We start from the raw sequence: 21,766 nt of genomic DNA, 5'->3' as shown, positions 1-21,766 counted from the left end.
CCATGTAACAGAGCCTTCTAAATACTGACACTGAAATCAAATTGTAAATTAAAGCTCTTGTTTAGTTTATCCCTAACATGTGAATGCGTATACAAATGCAAAAATGAACAGTTTCTTATAGAAAAATGAAATCTAAAATAAAAGTCTCTCTATATCTTGAATCTAACTTACAATTTCCACTGTGTCATTCTATATCGGTCAAATGCTGCCAAAATAATATTGTGAAACAAACTACCCCAAAATTCTGGATCCTGAAATGGAAATCATTCATTTTCATCTGTGAGTTTGTACGTAAGTTTATTTAGGGTGGGCTCATCTGGGCTTAGCTCCAAGCTAGAGATTGCCAGTTTCTTTCATCTGTCTCCCATCCTCTATGTATCAGCAGGCTAGCAGAGGCTGCTTCTTCTTCTTCTTCTTCTTCTTCTTCTTCTTCTTCTTCTTCTTCTTCTTCTTCTTTTGAGGAAGATTAGCCCTGAGCTAACATCTACCGCCAAACCTCCTCTTTTTGCTAGGAAGATTGACCCTGAACTAACACCTTTGCCCATCTTCCTCTACTTTATATGTGGGACGCCTGCCACAGCATGATTTGAGAAGTGTGTGTAGGTCCACACCCAGGATCGGAACAGGCAAACCGTGGGCCTCTGAAGCGGAGCATGCGAAGTTAACTGTTATGCCACTGGATGGGCCCCAGAGACATCTTACTGTGGCAATACAAGAACCACATGAAGGAAAGTCCAACTGTGCAAGTCCATTTTAAGCCTCAATTTGCACAATGTCTGCTAGCATCCTTTGAATCAGGGAACCACATGCCCCAGTCCAAAGACAAAGGTTAGAGAAATAACCTCTGCCTCTAAAGGGAGAAAATGCAGGGTTATGTGACCAACTGCCTGGATGCAGAAAGGAAAGAAGCATTTGTTCCAATTACTCAATTTAGTACACTTCCGATGTATTGTCCACTCTGGACTCATCAAATGTAAGAAGTATTTCCTGAACTTTCTATAAGCTTTCATGCTTTGGGCATTTAATTTCACTTGCCAATGACTTTTCCTAAATTTGTACTCTTTCCCTCTGTGTCTCCCTCTGTATCTGTGTCTCCCTCTTTCTTAGCCTATGAAAACAACATGAAGTGTATATTCTCAGTGAGTTATTTTTCAAAACATCTAAATTTTTTTGTCTGTGACAGAGAGCAAAGAGAACAGAAAAAATGCGAAAGTCGGTGAGATATTTTGGGGGAAACCTAAACTAACGAGGAGGAAGAGTACACAAAACAACCTTGGTTACCTGTCCCCCTTAGCGAACAAGTGTGAGGAATGTGCCCGTGCAGGCTTTCCTATTGACCGGGTCCCGGCTTCCTTTGCACATGTAGCGCTGTACAGATATCTGCGCTCATGCTCTCCATCAATACTGTGAATACAAAGTACACTGTAATTACAATGCAATCCACTTCCGGGAACTGCTGAGAGGCTAATTAAGTAATTTCTACAAATTACTTTTAGATGCTTCAAGGAAAGTAGTTTATGGATGTCAATTATAGTATCGAAGTATTTGCTGCTAGTTATTGTCTGAAAAAAATGACTACTCCCATCTTTGTTTAATGTGTTGAATATTGTCCTTAGTTATATAATGTGTTGACAATTTCCCCTATTTTCCTTCCTAGAGAAGTAAATAAAGTTTTGGTCAAATTAACTGTGAACATAGAATTTTTCAAACAAATAAATGGAAAATTACCTTAATAGAAATTAATAAAAATAATTAAATAGAAAACAAATCACATGTGATCCTATAGCATCAGAATAATTGTAAAATATCAAAATACTTTATTGAGATGTTAAGGAAACTTCGAGCAGAACTTTGTGTGTCATTAACCATGAAAGACTCTGTTCTTCAAAAGTCGAAGTAATTTTTATTATAATCTTGCTAAGAGAATTTATTCTGTAAAAACATTTCAACGATGCAATAAATAGACAAAGAATAAATCTATAGAGCTATGCACAGCTAGATACGTGGATAATCCACAGCTTCCTGGATGTGGGAGTAGTTCTACAACTTCATCATTCAGCATTAAAAAAGGAGTATTTTTTAAATATATTTGACAAAACAAAGATACGTGTATGCATCATTTAAAGCGATTAGAAATCTACCAATCTTTTGATTATAGTGGGGGATTCTATAAACATTTCAGAATACTGTAATGAAACGGAAAATGAAAATAACTATGAAAAGTAAGCCAGACGAATTATCACAAAAGGAGGAAAGTCCGCACTATTTCTAAAATAACATTACCCCTTTTTATTTAGAAAATAGTAGGGAATGTCTTCATTAAAACAATTAGTAACTTTGAATTTGGGCACGTTTAAAGAAAATTTCCAAGTATTTCAATATTAAGGAATATAATGTATGCAGAATATTCATGTGTGAATTTTGAACAGAGAAAAATCAGCATATATAAAAAGGACATTTTGTCCTAGACTTATAGTCTCTTTTATTGTATGATATTTATATATTTCTGCTTGTATTTTTCTATTGACACTTCTACCTAGACTTATCTAGACTTACTTTTAACAGTTTCAAGCTGAATATACTTACACTTATAAGTATGATAAAAATGATGTGATAATGTTTCTCATACACTTTAATGCAAAAAGCTTAATTATATTTCACATTATATCTTAAACATATTGACAGGCCAAAATACAAAAAAAATGTGTTTTCATGACATATTTTGCATCTCATATCTTAAAACATTTTAACTTACATGGATGAATATGAATAAACATCAATTGAAATATTAATTTTATGTACCAAATTCAACTAATTATCACTCTCAGAAGAAGGCGATCTTTCTTTTGCTTTCTTTTTATTGAGGAAGATTCACTCTGAGTTAACATCTGTGCCAATCTTCCTGTATTTTGTGTGTGGGTTGCTGCCACAGCATGGCTGCTGATGAGTGGTGTAGGTCTGTGCCCAGGAACAGAACCCAGGCCACTGAAGCGGAGTGTGCCAAACTCAACCTCCAGGCGGTGGGGCCAGCCCCTAACACTTTTTTAAGATTGTAAAAATTGTAAGGGAAAACAAACTTTAGAATACACATACACACACACACACATATTCACAAAATAGTTCATTTAATAAACATTTACTAATTATTAATTAATAAATGAATGGAATAGTTAATAGATTAAAAATTCTCAGAATTCTCTAATTATAGCCATTTAAATCAGCATAGCCATAGATGTATTTGGAAAAATTAGCTATACCGTTTTTATGATTATACAAATTTAATTAGCACAACTTGCTCATTAAAAAGGTTATCCATAGCATCAGACTTCAGATGCCCCTAAATTGCTATTGTTATTGGCAAATGAAATTAATAACATAATATAGGGCAAATAAGAAACCTAGATGTTGTTTCTCTCACTGAATTTAATAGACACTGGCAAGTGACCCTAACCTCCTGGCAAATCCCTTACCCTCTCTGCACCTCAGTTCCCGCCACTGTAAAATGAGTGGCTGCGCTGAATGAACACCACATTCACTTCGTTCTCTGAGATTTCCTGCACCTCTGAAAAAGACTTCTGAATAGTAGGATGTAAAGACTCTGATTACCTGCTAAACTTTACATTTCTATTTTGTAATATGTTCATTTCCTAAAAATTTGGAAGTTTATTTGTACATTTCCATTATGTTTATTTATGGACTTTTCACTAATGGAATTTTGAGCATATATATCTTCCTAGAGCTTAAAACATTTCTCTCAACTTCACCTTCATCTGACTCACTTTTGCAAATAATTAAATGTCTCAAGGTGTCAAAACTAATTTGTTCACAGTAAGATGTAGCTTGGTTGTTCAGGGTTCTGAAAAGGGAAGGGCGAAAAGGGTTGGCAAATGGATTGCACTGTGAAAAATGAAGAAACTATGGCCTTAAATTGTATATCTTTAAAACTTTCTTGAAAAAAATAGATCACCTCGTTTGTACTTTCCTATGCTGTGTTATAGCTATGAGAATACACAAGTTGTAAGAGTGCTATCCTAGGAAAATAACATGTACTCTTTTTACGTTTTCTGTTACAGTTTTGATCCTTTAGCTTATAGTTGATTAAAAACAAAGTAATAGAGAACATTTTAACTAAGAATTTGCCCCATTAAATTTCTTAGTCTTGGAATTACACAATTGTCATTATTTTAAATGCTGAGAAGTAAATAATATATAGTGTATGCAAAAAGAAAAGCAAACAACACTTATAGACATACATGAATGTGGATATAGGTCCATAACCATTAAAAAAAATCACTGGCTTTGGCTTACAAGAGGTGAAGTAAGTAAATCTTGAAAATTGGAAACTAATTCCACTTCACTTTTCTGAAGTTTTCATATCTTAAATCCATGTTTCTAAAATCTATTTCACATGTATTAATTAACTGAAGTTCAGTGTTTATTTTATTTCTTAACTATACATAATATCACTTTCTTATTTTATTTATATACTAAAATAGTACATTTTTGCTTCAGATTATTGAATGAATTGGACCTTATTAAACCAATTTAATTCTAATGTTTCCTTCTAATCATATTAATATGGACATCCTATTGCTTTTCACTAGTCAAAGTAGAATATCATTACTTTGATCCTTAGACTCAATACACCTATATACAATTAATCTTATGAAGACAGAATTTTTAAGGAGTACTATTTACTTTTTTTTTTTCTGCTTTATCTCTCCAATTGTTGACAAACACTAAGCCAAAAGCTTAGGAACTCAGAGAACACAAAGCAAGTTTAAGTACCAAAATTCTACACTTAGACATATCATAATCAAATTGCAGAAAAACCAAAGACAAAGAGAAAATTTTGAAAGAAGGTAGAGGGAGAAAAAATATTATCTATTGAGAAACAAGGATAATAATTATATTGGAATTCTCTTCAAAAATCATGCAAGCAAGAAGAGAGTGGAATAAACTATTTAAAGTGATGAAAGAAAAAACTCACCCACTCAGAATTCTCTATCCTGTGAAATCATCCTTCATAAGTAGGAAGAAGAAAAGACTTTCTCAGACAAACAACAAATGAAGGAATGTGTTGCCAGTAGACCTGTCTTGCAAGAAACATTAAAATAAATTCTTCATAGAGCAGGCAAATAATATGTCAGGAACTCAGATCTACATGAGGAAAGGAGATCATTAGAGAAGGAATAAATAAAGATAAGACAATTTTTTATTTTTTTAATCTTAATCGCTCTAATAGATAACTGATCAAAACAATAATAGCAGCAAGGTAGTAGGTGATTATAGCTTATGAATAAGTGAAATGAATGACATCAATTGAGTAAAGATGGGAAGAAGGTATTGGGAACACTAGATTATAAGCTACCTGCACTACTTGTGAAGTGATAGAGTGCTATTTGAAAGTGGATTTAGATTAGTTGTAGACATACATTGCAAAATTTAGGGCAATTGTTAAAGTATTTTCTTTCTTTATTTTTTTGCTGAGGAAGATTCTCCCTGAGCTAACGTCCATGCCAATCTTCCTCTATTTTGTATGTGGGGTGCTGCCACTGCATCGCTGATGAGTGGTGTGGGTCTGCAATCAGGATCCGACTCCGCGAAGCCAGGCTGTCAAAGTAGAGCATGCCAAACTTTAACCACTGTGTCATGGGGCCACCCCCTAAAGTTATTTTTAGAAGAAGTATAATTGATGTGCCAATAGAGAAGAAAAAATAGAATCATATGAAGTTCTCAAGTAAAGCAAGAGAAAAACAGAGAAAAGAAAAAAAGAGAGAATAAAAAAAGAATAACTGCAGTGGGTAGAAAACAGTTACAAACAGGGTTGATAGCAATCCAACAGATATACAATCACTTCCAGTTTGAGTGGTCTAAATTCACCAAATAAAAGACAGATAGTGGACCAAAAAAGCAAGACCCAACTATATGCTCTCTGTAGGACACTCATTTTAACTATAAAGGCACAGACATATTAAAAGTAAAGGGATAGGGAGATATATACCATCCTAATGTAACAGTAAGAAAGTTGGAGTTAGCTATATTAATTTCTGACAAAGCAGAAGGACTTCTGAAAAACTACAATTATCAGTGATAGACACATTACATAATCATAAAATGGTCAGTTCTCCAAGACATAACAATCCTTAATGTGTATGCATCTAACAGAGCATGAAATATGTGAGGCAAACACTGATAGAATTGTGCCCCCCCAAATTCATATGCTGAAGTCCTCACCCCCAGTACCTTATAATTTGATTGTATTTGAAGATAAGTTCTTCAAAGATGTAATTATGTTACAATGAGTTCATTACTGTGGGCCCTAATCCAATAGGATTGGAGTCATCATAAGAAGAGGAGGTTAGGACGCAGACACATCCAGAAGACCATGTGAAGACAGGGAGAACGCAAGCATCTGCAAGCCAAGGAGAGAGGCCTTGGAAGAATCCAAACCTGCTGACAGCTTGATTTTAGACTCCTAGCCTCTCGAGTTTTGAGAAAGTAAATTTCTGTTGTTTAAGCCACTTCATCTGTGGTACCTTGTTATGGTAGCCCCAGCAAACTAATGCAAAGTGTACAGAGAAATAGTTAAATCTACTGTTATAGCTGAAAACTTCAACATCTCTCTGCCAGTAATTGACAGACTCAGCCTGCAGAAAATCAGCAAGGATACAGCTGAACTGAACAGCACCATCAATCAACTGGATCTAATTGACATTTATTGAACATTCCATCCAACATCAGCAGAATACACATATTTCTCAAGTTTATACGCAATATTCACCAAGATAGACTACTTTCTGGGCTTTAAAATATAATCTTAACAAACAAAAAAATAGAAATAATACAAAGAATGCTCTCAGACCACAATGGAATTAAACTAGAATCAATAGCAGAAAGATAGCTTAAAAATCCCCAGATATTAAGAGAATAAACACCACACTTCTAAATGGCATATGAATAGAAGAGTTCTTAAGAAAAATTAAGAACTAGGCAGTCCTAGGTCCAAATCACCAGTTTTGCCCAGGTGGCATGGATAATCTGCTTAAATTAGTGGATCCTCAGTTTCCATAATTGAAGAATATAAGTGATAGCTTTCTTTCACGGTTGTAGACGTAATTAGAGATAATGAAATGAATTCAAATTAAAGTTTGAGTTCTTTTTAGACAGCTAATCAATGGCAGCTCTTATTAATGCAGCACCTTAAACCCATTATATTACTTATTCTTTTACAGGACTGAGGATGGGGTCATGGGAACTCCAGATTTGTAGACACGTCAGACAAAATTTGGGTAAGCTGAGGATCCGCCATTTGCGGTTGGCGCTTAAGTGGAGCCAGTCTTGTGGAACTGAGCCCTTAAACTGTGGATTCTGCACCGACTCTGGGTAGGTAGTGCCGTAATTGAAGTGGAGGGCACCAGCGGGTGTCTGAAGAGTTAGAGCATTGGTTGGCATGGAAAACTCTGGACATTTGGTGTCAGAAGTGAAGTGTTTTCTGAATATAGAGGAAAGAGGCGGGTAGTTTTCCTTTTGGTGACACAGTGTTTGGCAATAGTAGATACTCTATAACTTTCAAAGGGATGTTGAATGAATAAACTAAAAATATATTTCCTGCATCTGAAGTTTCTTAAAAACTGAAAATTTTGAGAACAATTGAGTTTCTATTAAGTGTCACAATATGACAGTGGAAGAAAGTCATTAACCGGCCTAATAAACACTGTGCTAGCTTCATCCATCCATCCATGCACTATTTTAGGCACTGGGACATAGAGCAATGAAAAAAATACTGAAATCCCTTCCCTGAAAGAACTTAGAGTCTCATATATAGACACACATCTAATAGGTTCCTAAATTACGTAAGTTAAGTGGTGTCATGTACTATGGAAACGTTAATACCTACAGGAATCCTTCCCTGACCCACAGACTGAGGTTTCTATTATATGCTGTCAAATAATACTGCATATCTTGTCTTCTTAGCTTTTCCAAAATTAAATTTTCATTTGTTTAATTGCCAGCCCTAGTGGTCTAGTGGTTAAGATTTGACACTCTCACCACCAGGTTAATTTCCTGATCAGGGAACCACATCACCCACCTGTCAGTTGTCACACTGTGGTGTTGTGTGTTGCTGTGATGCTGAAAGCTGTACCACTGGTATTTCAAATACCAGCAAGGTCACCAATGGTGGATAGGTTTCAGTGGAGCCTCCAGACTCCAAAAGACTAGGAAGAAGGACCCATCCACCCACTTCTGAAAAGATCGGCCATGAAAACCCTGTGGGTCGCAGCAGAGCATTGTCTGATACAGCACCGGAAGGTGAGAAGATGGTGCAGAAAGACTGGGCAGGGTTCTGCTCTGCTGTCCACAGGGTCGGTAGGAGTGAGAATCAACTCGACCGCACTAACAACAAAAATTATTTTAATAATATCTGCCTCACTCATTAGACTTCAGACTCCGTGAGAGGAGAAATCAAAATGTCACTGTGTTTTTCCATTGTTTTATGCTCAGGGCCTAGCAGTGTCTCTCATACTACAACAACCAAAGAAACATTCACTCAGTAAGTATGTGAATGAATGTATGAACTGTTGGCTTTATTTAGTCTTTAACTCTGTGAGCTTAGAATAATTACTGAAGGATTATGTATGATAGAGCTGAGACTAAGAACAATCAAACAGCCTGTTCAAATCATTTGCGTGAAGGACGAGTAAGAAAACTCGCCTCTTCTGAATATAGATATGATTAATTTTTCCAACACCACACAGACTCACTATGTTAAATACCAAAATTTAAGTCAAATTATAGAAAACTATGTGTATTATGTTATAGTTACAGCAGTAGAAAAATAACGAACTGCATTAAAATCCCTGCTCTTACAAGAGCATAACATCCCATCAGCATCCTCCCTGAAGACTCCCTATCATGGTATTTCCTAAAGCGCATTGTGTTGATAGTCATACCTTCTCAAACGCATCAATAAGTTAGGAAATATTTACCTAGAAAAGGACATTCTTGTTTTAACAATAGTGAAAAACTATACAAATGCTAAAATAACTTTGAATTTCAAGTTTCGTCTAAGATGAGTGGTAATGATAGTCTGACAAGTTAATGCATACAAACCTTAAGCAAAAGAGACAGAACTCCACAAGAGATAGTCATTTCTCTGTTTCCATTGCTGAATTTATGCTCTTTTTTCCTGCCTGCTGTCATTGTAGGATGCCAATCTCTCCATTCTTCTCTTGGTGTGTTGACGATTTGATTTTTGTCTGGTCTTTGGCTATCTCTAGATTATATCTTCCTGCAAATAAAGAATGAAAACAGCTGAATATATTTATTATTTCCCTTGATCGAAAACTTGACAATTAATTTCAATAATGTTCTGTCCAGGGCTATTAGATTCATTGGTTAGTCCAGCACTCACTAGACACATTCCTTATGTGAGAAATCTAGTAAGCATACTGCCAATATTCATACAAATTTTTTGGAGTTACATGAGGGATGTGGCCATTAGGACAATATTTTTGGTAACTGCATGTCACTAGCACATTTATGGAACAGAAACTGATGGAAATGCAGATATTTCCTCTGAAAAATTTGCAAAGCAGAAACTACCTTTTTGTCTCTCTCATTCCACCAGAGTGTAAACTACAGGAGAGCAAGGATATTTTCTGTTTAATTTATTCTTCCAACATTGGGAATAGTGCCAAGCACGTAGGAGGGACTAAGTTTTTGTTCATCTGAAAGAATATTAGCTGACTTCTTACAGCTTAGTAACACCAGGCGTAATTTGTATAGCCATTGTTTTAGCTAAAACAAAATAATGATAAGACACATTTCTTCAGAATTTGTGATCTCATGGGATTAAGAAGTGATATTTTGTAAAATTACATTTTAATTCATCAAAATTGAATTAAACAATTTTTCTATGTGTTTTGGCAAGGTGAAATACAGTTATTTAAACTCACCTGCTCTCTAATGAGTTGGGCCCCAAAGAAAGCAGCAGGCTGCAGAATGTGTATTAAGCAGGGAGCTAATAAAAAAAGAACAACTTTCATTTTTTAATTATATTGAGGTAAAGGTATCAAGTGAGATTAATTTAGAGTATGCTTTATTCTTAGTCATAATCAACATGTTTTCTTTGTTGTATCTGCTGATGATTCAATTTAAAGAGATAAAGGCTCTAGTTGTCACTGTTCTGCAGTTGAGCTTCTTTTCACCCATCTGAAAAGTAACTTTTTTGTTTATTTGAACATTATGCCTTGAGAAATACTATTTACAATTGTGAAAAATCATTAAATAGGGCTCATATAGGAAAGAAAGAATTCTCATTAATTGTACCTAGTAGTGGATTTGCTGTGAAGCCTGAGGGTCAGGGCCCTTCAGTGCTGAAGGCACATTCAAGGCCAGGGAGGGGCCCCGCAATGCAGAATTAGGAAAGTCGGATTTTGTTTTATTCTTCTTGTGAAGGGGTTCTCCAGTATTTTGCTAAGTTCCAGGCTCTACAATTTTGCACTTGTCCTCCATTATAGATACCGTTGATCACTCTGGACAGAAAACTGAATTTATTACATTTTTTGAAGATCATACTTTTAAATTATTTTTCCACATAGAAATAAGCTTTTTATTTCACACACCATAAAAACCTCAGTGTAACTAGTGTCATTTGAGATGTTCTCTTACAACCATTATCTTCTGGTCACATCTGTTTACAGTAATTTTCAACTAAATACAAGTGCTTCACAGTTTCTTAGACTAAACAAAGGAAATTTCATTTTCTATAATTTTCAAACTTAAAAAATGCCTGTGATATGTTTACAATCTCTCTCTCTTTATATATAATAACAATTATGTTTCAATGATTTTTGTTTATTCTGTAGATATTAGACTTCCATAGGTGAATACAATTGATTTTAGTGTTTAAAAACACCACATAGCTATGTCAAATCACTGATGTGTGCATGTGTGTAAAGCTTTACACATATCTAACACACAGGTTGACTTTGCATGCCAGATCGTCATACAATACACACAGAATCATATATGTACGTGTGTGTTTGTGTATCATGTATATCTACATACATAGAAAGCTGTCTTCCGATATCTTTATGGTAGATCTTGCTTGTGTTGTTTTTGGAAGTGGAAACACAGTTTGCAGACTCCTGCCATTTTGCTTTTACTCCTCACAAACTTTAAAAAAGATTCATATAATTTTCAAATTTGAAAATATCTGCACAAATCTAGTTGTACAGGCTTGAGGTTTCAGTCTTTCGCGGGAATTCTTTTCCATCTATCTGGAGTCCTTATCAGTAATGAGCTTTCTTTTCCTTTTTCTTTTCTTTCTTTTCTTTAGGAAGATTAGCCCTGAGCTAAGATCTGTTGCCAATCCTCCTCTTTTTGCTGAGGAAGACTGGCCCTGAGCTAACATCTGTGCCCATCTTCCTCTACTTTATATGTGAGCCACCTGCCACAGCATGGCTTGTCAAGTGGTGCCATGTCTGCACCCGGGATCCAAACCAGCGAACCCAGGCCACCAAAGTGGAACGTGCGAACTTAACTGCTGCACCACCAGGCCAGCCCCTCTTTCTTTTTTGAGCGTGTGTGAGGAAGACTGTCCCTGAGCTAACACCTGTGCTAAGCTTCCTTTATTCTGTATGTGGGACAACACCACAGCATGGCTTCATGAGTGGTGTGTAGGTCTGTGCCGGGCATCCAAACCTGAGAACCCCGGGCTACCAAAGGGGAGAGCATGAACTTAACCACTATGCCACTGGGTCTGCCCCAGAGCTTTCTTTTACCCTGTGCTATTACTGAAGTTTTGCTTTGTTTTGTTTCAAATCACTCTCCTTTGTCAAGAAAATAGCCCTCCAGAATATCTGCTTAAAAGAGATCCTCACTTCCACTTCTCTTCTTCACATGGGGCGTAGCCAGGTTTCTTAGGCTTGTATAAGAGTGGCAATCCCAGTGTCTCTCTTTTAGGGTCTATTTTGATTGAATTTGCCTTCTGATAATTGGTGTAATTCAAATGAGTCAATAGAATATAAATGCAAACTTAAAACTCATTTTCTATTTGGCAAAAACACTCACCAAATACATATATGTGAGATTGTGTGTGTGTGTGCGTATGTATGATATATATAAAATATTATTACCCTTCACCTTGTATTATACTTTATGGATTAGAGTAATAACAGCTTAATTTATTAGATATGTTCTGATCTTTTAAATCAAATTGACTGCTTTATGGATGTAAGGAACATTTGTATGTGTGTTTGATACATAGTTGTTTAATGTAAAATTCACAAACATGATCAAAGATTTGAGAGTTTGGAAAATAAAAAGCTGACTTCAGGTTGTTTTGGATCAAAGATTTGATTTGCATTTAACTGTAAGATATTTTTCCATCCTTTATACAAACATAGATTAGACTTTCAAATGAAAGTGTAGAGAAAAAAAGGAAACAAAATCCTGAACGTCCTCTCAGTTAGGAAAAAATACTAGAAAGAAATATCTATTTACTATTGGTATTAAAATTAAAAACATCTATGATAAGATATATTCCTGTGATTGATTCAGCCTAAATGTATGAAGAGCAGTGCCACTTATAGAATGAAAATACAGCTTAACTATGTGTTTCCTAGCTCCAGAAATGCTACCTTTGAGTAATAATATTTACCTTTAAAAATTACACTATGCTTTCTCATAAAAAGAGCAATTCATATTCATCCTTAACCTAGAAAGCTGTTGAATTATTGTACAAGCTTAAAATTCATGAACTTTCCTTGAACAATGGCTTCCCAAATAAAGGCTATTAGAAGGCTGAAAACACAGCAGAGAACCAAAGACTGTTTGGAGAAGAATTCTGAGCGTGATAATAATGTGTCAAACAGAAGCAGTCCTTGGCAAGGTAAATGTGACTTGATCTTGTCTGTCATTCCATCCTTGTTTGTGCGTTTTTTGCTGTCTTCCCAGGTGATCAGTGCTCAGACTGTTTTTGCCCTTTGAGTTGCACTGTAAGAATGTGCTTCCCGCTCTAGTCATGTGTTCCTCTTGTTATCCTTCACCACAACTTGTCCTGTGTCACATTCCTTCAGGCCTTGTTGAATAACAGGCTGCTTGATTTGGTAAAACTGACCGGATCACAGAGTTATGCTTAACAAACACGGTAGCCAAAATTTTTAAATGATGTATTTCAGGTTTTATCAATTGAATAAGTTCATTTGGGATTTTTAAGAAAGGAGTAATGAATCAAAGATTTTAGAGAGGTAGATGTTGTCAAATTCTGCACATCACACTATATAGGTCGCTAGTAGTCCACACACCTTGACAAAGTAAACATCAGCTTTATAGAAAACATTTTATTTTTTCTTGAGTTGCCAATTCACCATTCTAGTTTATTATATCAGAATTGTTTATCCACACATAACAGAAAACTTCAACCCAGCTATCTTTAATAATAATGAATATTTTTTCATATTAAAAATGATCAAATAATGAAGAGTTGGCCAGTAGTTTGACACACACCCATTTCTAACCTGATCAATGGGAAGGGAAACGAGATTGACAGAGGTGCCTTCCAGTCATGATCCACTTGTTACAGCTATGTTTGAGACCCACCTCATCTGAAGTCTATGAGATGTCTAAACAAAAGTGGGATTACTGTACTAAAAAGGATGAGGGGGACAGGTCCATTGTTGGCTAAGCAACCATGATCATTGGTTCTTTGCACCATATGTACCTCTGGTATCCTTTGTCCGCTCTTTTTAATACTAAAAATACAAACAAGTAAGCCAACAAAAACAATTGCGTTTACAATTTTCCAAGGGGTTCTTCACTTTTAGCCAATTCTCTGCACAATTAAATTGTAGAAAACTATGAAACAAAATATTTCTGTCTATCTGACCAGGCATGCCATAAAATTTGTAAGTTTAATCAAATGTTGTTATAAGTGATGTGATTATAAAAGGATAGTTTCTCTGATTGTAGTTCCGTGTTTATTATAGACTGAACCAATGGTTGTTTCATACATGCAAACAGAGGGCTCACTCTGAATAAAATTGTGACAAAATCACAATGCTCTACATATTAACTAGATACTCCTTTCCATTTCCTTCCTCTCTAATCTAAATTATCAAGCAAAATTTTAGTGAATTCATTGTTAATAAAATCTACATTTACTGTGTTATCTCCAATATTTTAATTGATAAGGGCTCTATAGCATCAAAAATATGCTACTCTTCACAATTGATTTTAATTCAATTAAAATTAACTCACAGATTAATTACAGATTAAAATAAGTCACCATTGATATTTTTCACTGTATAGCTTTTATAGGATATACTCCATTACAGGAGAAATGGAGTACAGGAGAAATATACATATACTAATAAATATAAATGAGTGATAAGGATGTTGTCAGTATGCAACTGCTGGCCTTGGAGTAGGCTTTTGATGATAGAGGAAGAGGCAGCAATGGAGGAAACGGCCTAATGACCTGGCATTGTGAGCACTAACCCAGCGGGCACTGTGAAAGACAACCAGCTCGTGTCTTACCCTGCTCCTCTGAGAAATAAAAATTCTTCACATATATAACTGAAAAGTGTTCTAACGATCTCCTATACCTTCCCAAGGGCCTCAACAGACCCGGTGCGGCACATCATGCTGGCACATGGCCAGGGAAAAGCAGCCAGCTCTTCGTATTACAGCTTTGCCCCCAAGTACAACACCGTGCTCTTTATCTACAGCCTGTAGGTGACTGAATCATTAACAGAAAAAGAGTGATTATTTTCCCAATAGTAACAAAAATGTTATAACATCAAAGACTCAGTCTTTCTTCATCTGAAAAGAAACGAAAGGCATAATTAAAGTCTTTGGGCACCCTGTCTACGGCTCTGTCTAGCTATGGTGTCTATGGCGTTTAGCTCCTGGAGGCCTGAATGTCTCTGTTTAGGAGACTAACTCCTAGATGGAGAGCAGCTCTGGGAAGGGACGCGGGCTCCTTCTTCTCTGTGTCCCCAGAGCCCAGCATGGTACCAGGCATATAGTAATCACACAACCCACGTCTGTGCAGTGAATGGCAGACAACGCAGTGAAGAGGGAGCATGAACCTGGATCCATGCACCAAATTCCAGAACGCCAAACTAGGGATGATCCCTTTGAAATCCAAAGGAGACAGTGCTCAGACAAATCAAAGGGAAGAGGACTTTACTGGCATCCAGGCACTCATTCAGGGGGTACTGCCTGAGTCCTCTCCTGCCTGCTCTAGGAAGGCAACAGCTATGGGACACCACTGGGATGAAGTGGCAAAGCCTGGAAACCTGGCTTCAGGGTCCAGCTCACCCAGAGACTAGCTGAACGACCTCGGGCATGTTCCTTAACCTATCCGGGTTTCAATTTCCTCTTCAGTACAAACAGTAAACTGGGTTCCAGTTCTAACATTATCTTTGGATTCATGGAAGTATACCAGGTGGAAAACATAGATTTAAGAAGAGTTCATAAAACTGTGTAGATGAGCTTCAGCAGCCTGGAGTTCACCAGGTTGGATCCCAGGTGTGGACCTATACACTGTTCATTAAGACATGCTGTCACAGCATCCCACAGACAAAATGGGGGAAGATTGGCACAGATGTTAGCTCAGGGACAATCTTCCTCAAGCAAAAGGACGAAGTTGGCAACAGATGTTAGCACAGGGCCAATCTTCCTCATCAAACAAATTTTAAAAAAGAGAGATAACTAGGACTAAATAAAACTAAAATAATTTTTTCAACAAACACCAAGAATCAAAATGCAGATGATAAAGGGGAACACACTATTTATGACATATCACAGATAAAAGGTTAATATGTTTAAAATCTTAAAAATGCAGGAAAAAAGAGATCAAAAACTTGGCTGTAAAATGATATAAAATTAATCTAAAACATGTATAAGATGATTAAATTCAACAATAAATGACATGCAAAACAATAGGACACAGATTTTATTTCTCACCAATAAGATAGGTGAAAATTCAAAAGTTTGGCAATATATACTTTTGCAAGACTGTAGTTAAAGGACATTCACATTGCATTTGATGAAGAGAATGAAAAAGATACGAAACCATCGTTTTTTTAAAAAAAATAAAGATAAACCAGAGAGTAATTTCCAGGATACATTGTTAAGTGTAAAAGATAGTGGAAGAGATTGTTTACAGTAGGCCCCACTTTGTATAAAAATAAATAAAGAAACAAAAAAGATGTGTCTGATAAAAAATGCATTTGCTTATGTTTGCATAATAAAGATAATCAGTAACTAATGCTACATCAAATTAAAAGGCTTCTGCAGAGCAAAGGAAACCATCAACAAAATGAAAAGGCAACTTACCAAATGGGAGAAAATATTTACAAATTATATTTGATAAGAGGTTAATATCCAAAATATATAAAGAACTCATACAACTCAGTAGCAAAAAGATGAAAAATTCAATTGAAAAATGGGCAGAGGATAGGAATAGACATTTTTCCAAAGAAGACATACAAATGGACAATGGCTACATGAAAAGGTGCTCAATACCACTAATCATCAGAGAAATGCAAATGAAAATCACCATGAGATATCATCTCATACTTGTTAGAAACACTAGTATCAAAAAGACAAGAAATAACAAGTGTTAGTGAGGAGGTGGAGAACAGAGAACCCTTGTACACTGTTGGTGGGAATATAAACTGAGGCAAACACTATGGAAAAGAGTAGGGAATTTCGTCAAAGAATTAAAAATAGAACCATCAGATGATCCTGCAATTCCATTTCTGGGTATTTATCTGAAGGAAAGGAAAAACCTATCTTAAAAAGATATCTGCACTTCCATGTTCATTGTGGGATTATTTACAACAATCCAAGACGTGAAAGCCACCCAAGTGTCTATCGATGGATGAATGGATGAAGAAAATGTGATACACACACACGCGCGCACACACACACACACGCGCGCGCGCTGGAATATTAATCAGCCATAAAAAGGAAGAAAATCTTGCCATTTGTGACAACATGGATGGAACTTGAGGGCATTATGCTAAGTGAAATAAGTCAGACATAAAAAGACAAACACTGTATGATCTTATTTACATGTGGAAATGTGGAATCTAAAAAGAGAAACCTCGTAGATACAGAGAACAGATTGGTGATAGGCGGTTGGCAGAGGTGGATGTTGGGGCTGGAGAAAATGGGTGAAGGAGGTCAAAAAGTGCAAACTTCTGGTTATGAGATAAGTCATGGGGATGTAATATACAGTATGTTGACTACAATTAATAATCCTGTATTGTATATGTGAAAGTTGCTAAGAGATCTTAAAAGTTCTTATCACAAGAAAATAGAAATTTGTCACTGTATGATGATGAATGTTAAGTAGACTTATTGTGGTGATCATTTCACAATATATACAAATATTGAATCATTATGTCATACACTTGAAACTAATATAATGTTATATGCCAATTATATCTCAATAAAGAAAAAGGAACTAATGAATACATTTATCTACAAGGGGTAGGTGGGGCTAGGTTAAAGGAGATAAGAGAGCCTACTAGAAGCATTCCTGTTGGTACAGTTTTGACATTTGGAATCATAATACAGTTTGCATATTTAAATAAGTTAGTCAACAAGGATGGAAAAAAAGAAAAACCCACGTTGAATATAGAACTAAAAATATTTGAATAGAATTTTATTTAAAATTTTAACATAACCACAGATTTTTAAAAGGAAAAAAATTTAAGGGGCTGGCCCTGTGGCATAGTGGTTAAGTTTGGTGTGCTCTGCTTCAGTGGCCCAGGTTTGTGGGTTCAGATCCCAGATGTGAACCTACACCGCTCATCCGCCATGCTGTGAGGGTGACCCACATATAAAGTGGAGGAAGATTGTCACAGATGTTACCTCAGGGACAATCTCCCTCTCAGAAAAAAAAAAAAAAAGAACAAATTAAGGAAATCAAATAACTTTTTTAGTGCAGTATTATAACAATATACATCCTTAGCAGGACATATTCTGAGGGGAAGAAAAAGTTCTTCAAAGATATTTTGCACTTTATTCAGTACGTTTGTTTTTGGTAGTGGTAATGTAACAATTCTGAAACTATTTCCTGCCTTTTACAGAATTGAACAAATGAGTAGTATACCAATGTCTGGAATAATCAAGTGTTTCACTATGGTAGAAACAAAATACAAATATGAAATGAGAAAAGAGTAAAAAGAACTTTATATTTTGGATTGGAATTAGAGGTATCATTATTAATTCATAATATGGTATAATCTATATCCTGATAGCAATGGAGAAACTAGCATCAATAATGGCAGATTCTAGACTACTGTAGAGGAAGTGTAAAGGGCATATGGAACATTTTATTGTGTAAATAATAAGTGATTCAAAAGATGGGAGATGTCTACAGCACACAAGAGCTAACTTAGAAAGTTTTGCATTAGGCAAAATTTCTAAATATGAGATAAATGTATATGAATTTTCATCTCATTATTCATGCAAATTGTGCATATGAAAATTTTCAAAATAAAAATGTTGAAAAGTATAAAAATCCTTAACTGAATTAAGACAACTCATATTCACTGATGGAAGCAAAGATTTGTCACCATTCTGGCAAATTATAATTAAAATTTATGTTATGCTATTTTTACTGTATTTCTGTCTCAAACTTATATCAAACTTTATAGATTATGATAGAACTTTTGGTTCTAAAATTTCAATTCTTGCTCTAGTGATTAGCTATTATGCTAATATCTTTTATAATGCTTGTAGTACATTTTATCTTTATTTAAATTTTTAATTGATTTTTGTGATGTTATACTGTATTCTATTTCTACTTTTCCTATTTTCTCTTCTTCATCATCCTCTTTTTAGTTGTTTTATTTCTACCCTGAAAAAATATGTATCTCTATATTATTCTACTTATCCAGTTTTATTTCTGTCTTTAATTAAAATGTATTCATGCTCATTATCACATTCCTCACATATTTTATTGATGTTTTCTCAATCATTAATGAATTGCTTGAAGCATATCTCCTAGTATATTCAATGATACAACTCATGACTACAGCTCTCCCTGTGTTATGTGTGTGTGTGTGTTTAAAAACTTGACTTTTTTTGTGCTGTTTTAGGTTCACAACAAAACTCAAAGGAAAGTGTAAGAGCTTTCTCATATTCCCCTGCCCCCACACAAGTATGTCCTCCTCATTACCAACATCATTCACCACTAGAAAGGTACATTTGTTACCAAGAGTGAACCTACATTGACACATCATAATCACCCAAAGTCCATAGAGTTTACCTTGGGGTTCACTCTTGGTGCTGTACATTCTATGAATCTGGACAAATGTATAATGACATATTCATCGTTATAATATTGTGCACAGTGGTTTCACTGCCCTAAAAATCCTCTATGCTCCACCTATTTATCCCACTCCCTTCCCAACTCCTGGCAAGTAGTGATCTTTTTATTCCCTCCATTGTTTTACCTTTTCCAGAATATCATTAGTTGAAATTACAAAGTGTGTAGCTCTTTCACATTGACTTCTTTCACTTAGTAATATGAACGCTATTTTCTCCATGTCTTTTTTTTTTTTTTTTAAAGATTTTATTTATTTGTTTTTTCCTTTTTCTCCCCAAAGCCCCCCGGTACATAGTTGTATATTCTTCGTTGTGGGTCCTTCCAGTTGTGGCATGTAGGACGCTGCCTCAGCGTGGTCTGATGAGCAGTGCCATGTCCGCGCCCAGGATTCGAACCAACGAAACACTGGGCCGCCTGCAGCGGAGCGGGCGAACTTAACCACTCGGCCACGGGGCCAGCCCCTCTCCATGTCTTTTCATGGCTTGGCAGCTCCTATTGCACCACATCCTAGTCAGGATCTAGTGTCTGTGTTCCAGATTTGGGCCATTCTAACAGATATGTAGTGGTAGCTCACTGTTATTTCAATTTGTAATTCCCTGATGACACATGATATGGAGCATCTTTTCTTATGCATATTTGCCATCTGTATATCTTCTTTGGTGAGGTGTTTGTTAAGGTCTTTGCACCATTTTTAATCTGGCTGTCTGTTTACTTGTTAAATTTTTAGGTGTTCTTTGTATATTTTGTACAACAGTCCTTTATCAGCTGTATCTTCTGCATATATTTTCTCCCAGTCTGAGGCTGGCCTCTAATTCTCTTGACATTGTATTTTGTTTTTTTTTGTTTTTTTTTTTTAAAGATTTTATTTTTTCCTTTTTCTCCCCAAAGCCCCCCGGTACATAGTTGTGTATTCTTCGTTGTGGGTTCCTCTAGTTGTGGCATGTGGGACGCTGCCTCAGCGTGGTCTGACGAGCAGCGCCATGTCCGCGCCCAGGATTCGAACCAACGAAACACTGGGCCGCCTGCAGCGGAGCGCGCGAACTTAACCACTCGGCCACGGGGCCAGCCCCTCTTGACATTGTATTTTGAAGAGAAGAAGTTTTCAAGTTTAATAAAGTCCAGTTCATCAATTATTTCTTTTCTGGATCATGTCTTTACATTGCATCTAAAAAAATCACCATACCCAAGGTCATCTAGGTTTTTTCCTGCTACTTTCTAGGAGTTTCATAGTTTTGCATTTTACATTTAGATCTATGATCCATTTTGAGTTCATTTTTGTGAAGGATGTGAGGTCTGTGTCTAGATTCAACTTTTGGCATGTGGATATCCAGTTGTTCCAACAATATTTGTTGAAGAGACTATCTTGGTTCCATGGTGTTGCCTTTGCTCCTTTGTCAAAGATCAGTTGACCATATTTATCGGAGGGGTGGAGCTATTTCTGGGCTCTCTATTCTATTCCATAGATCTATTTGTCCGTTTGACTATAGGACTGCTTATTAAAACAATCAAAAGGAGCAGAAACATAAACAAAAAATATGACCTCATAAAAGTGAATATGTAGGCCACAAAGTGGGAGAATGTATTTACTGGAAATGAAATAATAGAATTCATATCTACAAATATAAAAATGCTAACAAATCAATAGGCAAAGACCTACTATCCAATAGAAAAATGAAGAGGGAAATTTAAATAAGCGCTTCATCATATAGCATATATTAGCAGCCAACAAGCTTATAAAAATTTCCTTAGCCTTGATAGCATCAATAAAATGCAAATCAAAACCATAATGCCATGTTACCACATCCTTCTAGAGTCCCTAAAATTAGAAGACAGGCGGGAAATTTTAAAAGGACATTGAGCAAATTCTACTCCCATAGATTTCTGGAGGAGTGTACATAAACACAAACATTTTGAAAACACTTTAGCATGATTTACTATTTGTAGACACAGCAGATTCTGTGATACAACAATTCCGCTATCACATACATGATCAACAGAAGTAGGAAATCATACAGATGTTTACTAAAAGATATGTGCAAGAATGCTCATAACAACATAATAATCCCAGGAAGGAAACATCCATTAACAGTAGATAAACAAACAAATCGAGATGTAACAATGCAGTGGACAATAAACAACAATATGAGTGAATATTAAAATCATAATATTAACCAAAAGTTGCTGAATATGAAAAGTACATATCATTTGATTTCATTCAAAAAAGGCCAAAAACAGGCAAAACAATGTTAGTATTTTAAGTCAGAACAATAGATAACTTTGTGGGGAGAAGAAATGCCATGACTGAGATTGGGGCATTGAGGAGATTTCTGAGATGTTGGCAGTAGTCTATTTCTTGATCTATTTGAAGGCTAACATGGTATTTTGACATTGTTCTCATTCACGAAGTGC

General features: G+C 35.7%; 2 long non-coding RNA genes across 3 annotated transcripts in view; one reads left to right on the top strand and one right to left on the bottom strand.

Annotated features, from left to right (window-relative positions):
• Positions 1 to 21,766, bottom strand: part of LOC138922139 (uncharacterized) — an 85,198-nt gene that overhangs the window by 3,937 nt on the left and 59,495 nt on the right. The window contains exons 4-7 of the long non-coding RNA XR_011435215.1: positions 9,960 to 10,024; positions 9,115 to 9,292; positions 4,991 to 5,160; positions 1,282 to 1,404 (exon numbers count right to left, since the gene is read on the bottom strand). This is a non-coding gene — a long non-coding RNA (uncharacterized lncRNA). The remainder of the gene's footprint in view (positions 1 to 1,281; positions 1,405 to 4,990; positions 5,161 to 9,114; positions 9,293 to 9,959; positions 10,025 to 21,766) is intronic.
• LOC111769009 (uncharacterized) overlaps positions 7,234 to 21,766 on the top strand; it is a 62,011-nt gene continuing 47,478 nt past the window's right edge. The window contains exons 1-2 of one of the 2 annotated variants that reach the window (XR_011435217.1): positions 7,234 to 7,386; positions 11,345 to 12,898. This is a non-coding gene — a long non-coding RNA (uncharacterized lncRNA). Of the gene's footprint in view, positions 7,387 to 11,344; positions 12,899 to 21,766 lie in introns of those variants that run through there. The other variant, XR_011435216.1, reaches the window with a different exon arrangement.

The sequence above is a fragment of the Equus caballus genome, unplaced genomic scaffold (genome assembly GCF_041296265.1).
Source record: "Equus caballus isolate H_3958 breed thoroughbred unplaced genomic scaffold, TB-T2T haplotype2-0000490, whole genome shotgun sequence".
NCBI classification, from domain to species: domain Eukaryota; kingdom Metazoa; phylum Chordata; class Mammalia; order Perissodactyla; family Equidae; genus Equus; species Equus caballus.
The sequence above is the reverse complement of the archived record's forward strand: the minus strand, read 5'-3'. Positions and strand labels throughout refer to the sequence as shown.